The 11,154-nt window shown below is 42.0% G+C and overlaps 1 long non-coding RNA gene across 1 annotated transcript; it reads right to left on the bottom strand.

Annotated features, from left to right (window-relative positions):
* Positions 1-383: 383 nt before the first annotated feature.
* On the bottom strand, positions 384-1,408 carry LOC138989965 (uncharacterized). Its single transcript, XR_011466153.1, has 3 exons — positions 1,320-1,408; positions 1,133-1,195; positions 384-968 (listed from the first exon to the last, which is right to left on the bottom strand). It is a non-coding gene; the product is annotated as an uncharacterized lncRNA (long non-coding RNA).
* Positions 1,409-11,154: the final 9,746 nt, after the last annotated feature.

Below are 11,154 nucleotides of genomic sequence, written 5' to 3'. Positions count from 1 at the left end.
GTGGTAGTTCAGTCGCTCAGTCATGTCTGACTCTTGTGACCCCATTGACTGCAGCCTTCCAGGTTCCTCTCTCCATGGGATTTCCCAGCAAGAATATTGGAGTGGGTTGCCATTTCCAGGAAAATAAGAAATAGGAAAATGTGTTCAGGGGTTAGGGTGAGTGTGGTAGACAGGAGTTGGTGACTAAAAGAGAAAGTGAGATGGTGGGAAAGACCAGCTTTGCCACCTCTGATGGTCAACTGGGAGGTGAGCAGTCTCTAGGGGTTTTATGATCACCATGAAGCTCTGAAGGCAACTCTTTTCTTCCTCTAAGAGAACCCTATAATTTAGTGTCTTTTGTGCAATAACATGAGAAATCAAAGTTGTAATGGCCATTTAAGCAAACTTTACCATGCTGGGACTCATGAGATAGGACATTAGTTTCAGAACCAGGGTACTCTCAGGGATGGTGGTAGTTCATAACTTACCAGTGAGAGACTGGTACTCAACAAAGCACTCTTTGAAAATATAACTTAAAGACACTCTGAAAAATACGATATATACTTTGCAACCCCATTTGTGAGTATCAAAGAGATCAAATCCAAGTTCAAAAGAAAAAGTTTGATTTAGTCATTGAAAAACAGTCAAGTGAATAATGGCAATCAGCATGATTACAGAAATCCTTAATGTGTCCAAAAGCATTAAAAAATCTGCATGCACTTGCATATTTTTTCCTTTCTCTACTATTTTCATTCTAAAATGAAGACGTAGGTGGAAATTTTTATTAGCATCTGGGTAAGGTCCCCTGCCAGTCAAGAAAGCCTTTATTAATCATTGAGATACTTACCCCATTTTTAAAGAACCATGACTCACCAACAATTACACAGCAATGAGGGCAGAGGTCACAGGATGTTGAATTTTCAAACTTTCCTAAGCATGTCTTCACTTCTGGAACACAGGGCTGCTTTAAGTGAATATGCATGTGTTTACTAGAGAGAAGCAGGGAAAGGAAAATGAGTTGTAATGAAGAAGTGATATTTATGTTAGGATTTCCTTTTCTTTTCAGTTTCAAGTTTAGTCTTAAGCATTTTCCCCCAAGGGAAAAAGGCACCCCAGAGAAAGAGCTGCTGTAGGCCCACCTAATTGCTCGTACCTCAGCACTTAGTTGGCAGTACACTGGGTCACATTCCCTCCCGTACCTTTCATCCAGGATGTTCTGGAAAAGACACAGTGAGAAGAAGAGAGGCAGATGAAGTACTTGGGAACCAGAAAAAATATTTGGTTTTCATTCAGCTGGTACTGAGGTTACTGTTTGAAAGAAAAAGCAATCAACAAAATACCTGGAAAAAAAAGAGATGTTGCAAAACTCTTCCATTTCGGCTTAAATAGGGGGAAAATATTGGCCATAACTTCCATGAAGAGCTTGTATTCTCTTTCTTTTAAGTTTATCATCCTGTAAACCAAAAGGATGTCTGTCATTAGCTCTTCCATAGAAACGTATAGACCAACTGGTCCATCAGTAAAGGGATAACCTTTCATACGTGTACCCAGACACAGAGAATTGTGCAGCATGATATCTGTACATGCAAGGAAATAAGTTTGCCTGTTTTCATCAGATGGGCCCACTAGAAAGAAGGCATCCCTGGCCTCTGTCCTCTTTTGCTCAGGTGATGGAGGGAGTTAATTTGTTTAACCTCTGGGGCTCACGCTGCTTCCTCTCCTGCAAGGAGGTGCACAGTCTGGCTTGCACTCTTGGGTCAGCAGCTGCAGGAAGAAGAAATGGAAACTCTTCATTGTCATCAAGTCTCCTTCTTTGCCAAAGAACAATTGATCCCTGAAACTGCTAGCAGAGGGAAGAGGCTTTCCAAGGACAGCAGAAGGAAGAGACAAACTAACTCAAACGATCAGCCTCCCTTGGGACAGGGAGTAGTCTAGAAGCAAAGCAATAACAGGAGAGAGTGAGGAGGGTGGTGGAGGCTGCTGGGAAAGCAGAATGTTCTGTTCCAGCCCTGTGGGGGCAGGGACACAAGAGAGATCTGGGAAACTTGCTGAGATATGTCTCCACTTAGTAGGACTCTTTCTGTCATGTGATATGACTATTCCGTTTTAAACATGCCTACAATGCTAACAGAATCTAAAGAGATCTAATTCCAACCAGCCCATGCATCCTTAAGATGATATGGGGGAAACAGGCATGGGGCTAGTTCATCATCACATCTGCAGAGAACATTCTTTAAATCTTGGGACTCATGAAAGAAGACTATGGATGAGGTGACCTCACTCACATGAACGTGAGAGCAGTATTAGTCCCTCAGTCATGTCTGACTCTTTGTGACGCCATGGATTGTAGCCCATCAGTTCCCTCTGTCCATGGAATTCTCCAGGCAAGAATACTGGGGTGGATAGCCATTCCTTCCTCCAGGAAAGTCTTCCCAAACCAGGGATCAAGCTTGGGCCTCCTACATTGCAGGCAGATTCTTTACTGTCTGAGCCATGAGGGAAGCCCTTCCTGCATGAATGTGGGAAAGAATTAAATGGTTAAAAAGGAACCCCTGAAATAAAGACCAAGTTTACAACTCACCGATTCTCTCTGAAAGAAATACTAAATCATGTACTTGAAGCAAGAAGAAAAATAAATCCAGAAGGAACGCCTGGGCTCAAACAAGAAGTCACATGAGAAAAGAAGGAAAGATGATGGCAAAAATATGGAAATGTGTCAAGGTCTTATCAACCACAAATATCAGTAGTACTGAGGGAAGTTAAAATTGGAGTGAGATGTAATTACAAGACACAGGGTTAGAGAAGGAAAGTGAGAGGAAAACTAAAGCTTCTAAGGTTCTCATCTTATTTTGAAGGAGAATAAGGTACTGATTTTAGGATTTCTTAGAAAGGTATAAATTTAAGTGTTCATGTTACTTGGTGATTTTTTTCTTATTAAAAAAAAACATAATCTAAAACTAACATTGATTGATCCTGAGTCCATGGATGATTTTCATATAGTTTTCTGTATCTTAGAAAAATAATTCGTTTACCTAATTAAAAAGAGAGAGAATATAAGTGAGGAATGGAAAATGGAGAGTGACAGAGAGTGAAAGAGAGAGAAGGAGAACCTAGTTATAGACCAAAGCAGTCAGGTTTCAAAGTTGCAGAACTAGTAAATAAAATGGCTATTCTGAGGCTAACCCATAAAAGGGAACAGTGGCCTTGTGTGGAATTGTTTAAAGGAAACAAATTGCTATGGAAATCAATCAAAAAGGCAGTTATTAAGGGGAAAAAACTGGTTTGACTCCATGACTAAAACCTTAAGATTTTTTTTGCTAACAGTTAAAAGGAAATAATGAAGTCACATTGAAGACAGGAGTTGAACCCAGGGTAAGTAAGGAAGATCCAAAACAGACAAGTCCTAGTTCCTCCAACTCTTTGGCTAGGGGGAATTCCCAGAAGAATTATGATTCCCAGAAGAGTCACACTAAACATAATCTCCAAGCTCATATTAGAATTTCTAGAGTTTTAATTTCAATGTGACATGTATGTTATTACTTAAGTTCAAGTTTGTGAGTAATGTCCAGTCTCACTTACTTGGAGGGCTCAGTTCTTCCCAATGCTTTGTCATCTTCTAGGGCATCTAAGGAGAGAAGGCAATGGCACCCCACTCCAGTACTCTTGCCTGGAAAATCCCATGGACAGAGGAGCCTGGCAGGCTGCAGTCCATGGGGTTGCTAGGAGTCAGACACGACTGAGCGACTTCACTTTCACTGTTCACTTTCATGCATTGGAGAAGGAAATGGCAACCCACTCCAGTGTTCTTGCCTGGAGAATCCCAGGGACGGGGGAGCCTGGTGGGCTGCCGTCTATGGGGTCGCACAGAGTCGGACATGACTGACGTGACTTAGCAGCAGCAGCAGGGCATCTAAGAAGCCTCTTTAGGAGTTGCTTTAGAATCTAGACAGATACTAAGGCAGGTGGTCATGAACTCTAGAAGTGAATATCATTTCAACATCCTCACACAGGGAAGGCCTTGGCCATAGCCTACTGAGCCATCATTCACCACAAACCAGATGTGGGAGGGCTACATGTCTTGCTGGAGGGGACATAATTTGTGAATGATCAAGGCATCATTAAAAACCAGGTCTCTCTAAATGTGAAGCTCATAGTCATCCTACTCATTTGGAGCTGAGTGAGAGACAACACAGAATTGTGATAAGGGTCCTGGTGAGCAAAGACCTAGGACTGTGGCTGAGAGAATGGTTTTCATTTGAACATAACTTTTTAGGTTTAGTAAGGCTGGGTTGGAGTTGGAAGAGATGGAAAATTTAAATATCAGGATGTGCATATCCAGGGAAAATGGCTAAAACATTTATAGTCACATCAAAGGTAATTGTGTCCTGCTATCTATTGGTTTACAACACACTTTTAGGCATATTTGTTAAAACATTGTCTTTTTTTTTTAAAAACATTGTCTTATTAAAGATAAGTAGTCACCTTGCAGTGGAGAAGGCAATGGCACCTACTCCAGTACTCTTGCCTGGAGAATCCCATGGAGGGAGGAGCCTGGTGGGCTGCAGTCCATGGGGTGGCTAAGAGTTGGACACAACTGAGCGACTTCACTTTCACTTTTCACTTTCATGCATTGGAGAAGGAAATGGCAACCCACTCCAGTGTTCTTGCCTGGAGAATCCCAGGGATGGGGGAGCCTGGTGGACTGCCATCTATGGGGTCACACAGAGTCGGACACGACTGAAGTGATTTAGCAGCAACAGCAGTCACCTTGAGGGCTTCCCTCATAGTTCAGTTGGTAAAGAATCCATTGGTAAAGTCACCTTGTAGAAATGAAACTTAGTATATTTTCCTGTTCCATAACTTACAAGAAATTTTTAAAATTGTTCATTCAGTTCAGTTCAGTTCAGTTGCTCAGTCGTGTCTGACTCTTTGTGACCCCATGAATCGCAGCATGCCAAGCCTCCCTGTCCATCACCAACTCCCAGAGTTCACCCAGACTCATGTCCATCAAGTCAGTGATGCCATCCAGCCATCTCATCCTCCGTCGTCCCCTTCTCCTCCTGCCCCCAATCCCTCCCAGCATCAAAGTCTTTTCCAATGAGTCAGCTCTTTGCATGAGGTGGTGGTTGTAAATTGCAAAAAAGGGAAAGACATGGAGCAGTTTTTCATTTGGAAAGTAGCTTGGAACTAAAATGGATAAACAACGAAGTACGTTTACTTTAGATTAGCTTTGGGATGTTAGTGCTGGAACATAGGTCCATCTACGACATAAGAAGGCCATGAGGTCCATCTCCTGCCTCCAGAAAGACATCCCATTAAACAGATTCAGTTCTCCCTTCCTGCAACAAGGGGCTTATTTTTCCTACCCACTAAGCTCCAGGGAATACTTGGCAAGAAAAGTCTGAAGACGTTTTTAGTCGGCACAGTTGAAGTGTGTTACTGATATCTGGTAGGTGGGTTCAAGGATGCTGCCATACATTTGACAAAGGACAGTCTCTACAATAAAGAATTATCTGGCTCCAAATATCAAGAGTGCCAAGGATGTATGCATCCTATAGCAGCACTATTTACAATAGCCAAGATATGAAAGTAACCTACACTTCCATCAACAATGAAAGGAAAAAGAAAATGTTTTTTATATATATATATATATATATATATATATATATTATATATAATGGAATATCACTTAGCCATAATAAAGAATGCAATAATGCCATTTGCAGCAATATGGATGAATGTAGAGAATTTCAAACTAGTAAAGTCAAACTCTGAGAAGGACAAATATCATATGATATCCCTTATATGTGGAATCTAAGAAAATTATACAAATGAATTCTTTATAAAACAGAAATAAACTCAGACATTAAAAAAAAAAAAACTTATGGTTACCAAAGGGCAAAGAGGGGAGAATTGAGATTAACATATATATCACTATATACAAAATAAACAACAAGGACCTATTGTATAGCACAGGGAATTATATTCAATATCTTGCAATAACTTATAATGGAAAGAAGCTGAAAAAGAATGTATATATATATATGAGAAGTGAAAGCATTATTTGTTCAGTCATGTTCAGCTTTTTGCAACCCTATGGACTGTAGCCTGCCAGGCACCTCTGTCCATGGGATTTTCCAGACAAGACTAGTGGAGTGGGTCACCATTCCCTTCTCCAGGAGATAATCCCAACCCAACCTGGGACTGAACCCAGGTCTTCCACATTGCGGGCAGATTATTTACCATCTGAGCCACCAGGGAAGCCTAGTATGTATGTGTGCGTATATATATATGTACATACCCATTCATTTTGCTGCACAAAACATTGTAAATCAATGAAGTATACTTCAATAAAAAATTAAATTAGAAAAATAAATATATGTTTAAAATAAAGCTTGCCCCTTTTGTATTAGTTGCATTTATTCTAACATAACAATTTATGTCTTTTGATGTCAATCAAGAAGAATCAAAACTTTGATTCATGAAGGAAAAAAAAAGTACCAAGACTGAGATACTTTGCCTCATTGAAATTAACAACAGGAAGCTTCTCTTGGAGTAATTATTAGTCTGTAGACTCTCGAAGGGACTCTAATGCTCATGTCTATTACTTTCTGGAATTAATAAAACAGAGTAGGCTGAAGAAGTGACCACACTAATATTTGACCTAAAATGCAATATGCATTTTACTGTGTCTTAGCCTCACCTCTGATCAATTTCCATGTGTTTCTGCAACACAATAGAAATCCAACTACACTAAATCATTCCTCTTCAACATGGTCCACGGTTAAACACTACCACTTACAAGGTACTTGAGTTTCTAGGCAATACCTCTACGCATAATGTAGGTCTTAAAAAATAATAACATTCTGGCCAGTGAGTTCCTGATCACAGCTCACTGAAGGAAATTAACTTCTGTGAGCAGCTGTGTTAACCACTGGCTTCAAGGAATGATATTATAATATAAAATTGAAGATTACTATATGTAGGGAAAATAATCTCTTTAAAATTGTCCATCATCTGGTTTTAATGAGAAAACTGGCCGTTTGGAGGCTGATGCCAGAAGAACCAACTCATTATTTCTCAGAGCCTTCATCCCATGTTAGAAGAATGTTGTGGGATTTACAATACGTCTAATTGAATTCTGTACCCCAGTTTGGAGATTTACGGAAACTGAAGTTACTTATTCACAAACAGCAGAACAAAGGGTTAGCTTGTAGGGTCACTAGAGAGCCGGGAACCCTTCTCAACTGGGCCCTTTGAGAGTCTCCCTACTCCCTGGTCTGCTGCTTCGAGACAAGCTCAACAGAGAGCTAGGGAGGCACTGCTCCAGTTTTGGGTGTGCCTAGCATCACTACTGCGTGTGTGTGCTCAGTCAGTTGTGTCCAACTCTTTGCAACCCCATGGTTGCAACCACCTGTCTCTTCTGTCCATGGAATTCTCCAGGCAAGAACACTGGAATGGGTTGCCATTTCCTCCTCTAGGGCATCTTTCCCACCCAGGGATCAAACCCTTGTCTCCTGCAATGACAGGCAGATTCTTTACCACTGAGCCCCCTTAGAAGCCCGTCATCACTTCTACCCGAGGACGCAAAGAACATTTAAGGCATTCCACATGCTTTTAACAGCAAGTGGAGTAAACCTGGATAGATCTTCTCCCAGTGCCAGTGGGCAAGATCAGTGCTTAACAACAAAAACTGATCATATCCCAGAGAATGCCCCAGGTAAGAAGCACATGGTTCATTCTCACTTCCCCTGGGGTGGTCAGAGGTTTCCAAGGGAGGGTACAGAGACCCACACTGGGAGTCAGCACCCTGGGACCTCTGGGCTCCATTCCCACCTCTGCCACGGACTTGGACACCTTTGCAGCAGCTGATGATTGCCTCATGGTTCAAAGAGCTTCTGTTGGAGGCCCCTGATCTCCCTTAACTTGCACACCCAGTTTGTTCTCAGGGCAGCACAGGCACACAGATGTGTGGCCCAGTCATCTCAGGAGGGCCTGGGGTAGGAGGACTGCCCAATGAGGCTCTCTGTGGGGCTCTGGCATTCTTTCTAAAAGGCATGCTTTCAGTTGGATGCTAAGTAGTATTTGACAAAATAGAGGCAGCAAAGAGTGGCGATGGAGCTCCGTTGGGTGAAAACACTGGCAGTTCGGGCAGGTACAGCCCTGGGTATGCAGACAGGAGGAATAGGTGAGGGAGTGCAAACTTGGGTTGAAATCATATTGTAGGAGGTGTTGACTGACCTGGAAAGAATTACTGGGAAGTCTTGTTGGGAAATAGGCAGTGAACTGGGAAGGACAAGAGAAGAGGACGTGGGATTTCCTGATAGTCCAGTTGTCAAGACTCTGAGCTTCCAACACAGCATGCGTGGGTTTGATCCCCGGTGGGGCAAGTTCTGAATGCTGTGAGGGCAGACAAAGAGGACCTGGAGTGCCAGAGCTGTAGAAGTGAAGCCATGTGGAAATGTTTCTCTCTATGTAACCAAAAACAGATTCTCTACTCCTCCGAGCCACCAATTCCTCAACTTGAAGTAGGGATTATAACCTACTTTGTAAGAACATTGTAAGAATTAAATCAGATCATGTATGCAAACTATTCAGCAGGGAGCCTGTTCTCATGGACACTACATTTGATGATAGTCCAAAGTCATCGATGGCCTTCATTCAACCCATTCAGTCCAACACTTAATAATCAAGGAATATCCAGCCAAAGCCAAAGCTGACTCTGGGTCCTCTTAAATTCTCACTGATTTTGTAGTCAGTTGATGGCAAGGTTGTCTCTCCATTAGTGCGGAGACTCTTCAAAGACATATGTATCTCCGAGTCCTTGGCTTCTAGCACAATAGAAAATTACAAAATCATGATCCAAATGAAGATTATTTTTTAAAAAACGAAATGCCTTCTATTTACAAGGCAGACCATTTCTCAGGGTTTGCTATTGACCACTCCACCCTGATTTTATAATCTTAGGAGGAAATGATCTGTGACTCTGTGATTACCCATCTCACTGGGTCCCTGGTAGCCTTCCAGAGTCAGTCACCTGCCAGCTTCTCACATCTGGCACCTGACCTCACCCTTCTAGGATGCAGTTTCCTCATCTGTGATAGTCCCTTTCTGGTCTTGCAAAATGTACTTCTGTACCTTTTACAAGAACATGTTGGACTAAAGTTCTTAGAGACACAAGCTGTTAAGCCCAGAAAAAAAAATCTTCATTAGCATTTGGCCCAGGTTTCGCAGCTTCCCTTTGGGACTCAGATTTGTTTGAGAATCTGATGAAAACTGTGAAGGCTCAACCCAGAAAAATGCACCAACAGGCACCATTCTGCTTACAACATCAGGGGCATCTGGGCTCTTAAGCATATGTGAGGATCCCAGGCTTAAAACCTGGGTTCTAAGTCAGAAACAGAGGTGAAGAAGGAGGGTGACTGGTTCAAGGTCACCCAATTAAGTCTGTGAATACAGTTTCAGATGTCACTCAACAGTTTGCAATGATCATTTCTCATACGTGATACATTACCATATGAAAACATTTTGTGATTGCAACAACTTCATAAACTGGGTCAAACGGTATTATTATTATTCATGATCTGGAATATTTAAAGGGTGTGGAGACTGTATAACTTCCCTAGAATCCCACAGTGAAGCAGAAGCACAGTTTGGGCTTTCAACCTGGCTATCCTGATTCTCACTGCTTTCTCCTGGCCACACCACAATTCTGAAAGCAACCTACTGTGTGTTCAGTCACTCAGTCTGACTCTTTGCAGTCCCATGCACTGTGGCCATCCAGGCTCCTCTATGGGATTCCCAAGGCAAGAACACTGGCCTGGATTGTCATTTCCTTCTCCAGGGGGATCTTCCCAACCCAGGGACTGAACTCATATCTCTTACATCTCCTGCACTGGCAAACAGATCCTATACCAGTAGCGCCACCAGAGTGAAAAATGGGCAGGAAGAACCTTGACAAAGAATCACAGGAACAGTGCAGGGGCTAACCAAGAGGATTTAGGAAGGCTTCATGGGCCTTGATTGAAAGGGCTTCCCTGATAACACAGTTGTTAAAGAATCCGCCTGCAATGCAGGAGACCCAGGTTCAATTTCTGGGTCTGGGAGATTCCCTGGAGAATGGATAGGCTACCCACTCCTACCCAAGTATTCTTGGGCTTCTCTTGTGGCTCAGCTGATAAGGACTTAGCCTGCAATGTGGGAGACCTTGCAGGTCTCGGAGCCTTGTGGGTTCCGATTCCTTGGTTGGGAAGCTACCCTGGAGAAGGGAAAGGCTACCCACTCCAGTATTCTGGCCTGGAGAATTTCAGGAAATTCCAGAAAAAAACAAATAAGGTGTTTTCTGCCTGGAGGTATAGAGTGGATTGCAGCAATTGCTGGCACAGTAAAAGCTTAAGGAGACTTTACTGCATCCTGGGGGCATGAAATTGTGTACAGATGGACAGGCTCCCCATTCAGTAAGCAGGTAAAACAAACAAATAGAGTCATTATATTTTTACCACCATAGCTATTCTGTAGACGAGGAAACTGAGATCAGAGAGGTTATGAAATTCCAGTTAGCTCACTGTCAGTAGGTGACAGATGGGGATTTGAATGCATCATCAACAATAATGTTTTTAATATGTATATAACATAATATATTAATATTTTATAATAGATATAGATAGATATGGGATTCCCTGGTGGCTCAGACGGTAAAGCATCTGCCTGCAATGTGGGAGACCCGGGTTCGATCCCCTGGTCAGAAAGATCCCCTGGAGAAGGAAATGGCAACCCACTCCAGTACTCTTGCCTAGAAAATTCCATAGATGGAGGAGCCTGGTGGGCTACTGTCCATGGGGTTGCAAAGAGTCGGACAGGACTGAGTGACTTCACTCATATATATAGATACCCTGATATTATGTATTCTATTATATATATGCAACATATTATCAGGTATATTTACTTCTAATTAGTCTTTAATATTATGTTAACTATATTATTTATAAAAACAAGATCCTGCTGTATGTATTATATATTCTGTTTTTTTTTTTTTTTTGCTTGTTCATTTTTCTGGCAATTACTTTTTTTTTGTTTCACTAAACTTTCAATAAACCTAACATCCACACTTTCTACTTTCCTTAACTCACCAAAATATATAACATTTACGGATGGTTGGGGCAAACTCATTCCTTT

This window comes from Bos mutus, chromosome 11, assembly GCF_027580195.1.
Source record: "Bos mutus isolate GX-2022 chromosome 11, NWIPB_WYAK_1.1, whole genome shotgun sequence".
Classification (NCBI taxonomy): Eukaryota; Metazoa; Chordata; class Mammalia; order Artiodactyla; family Bovidae; genus Bos; species Bos mutus.
The sequence above is the reverse complement of the archived record's forward strand: the minus strand, read 5'-3'. Positions and strand labels throughout refer to the sequence as shown.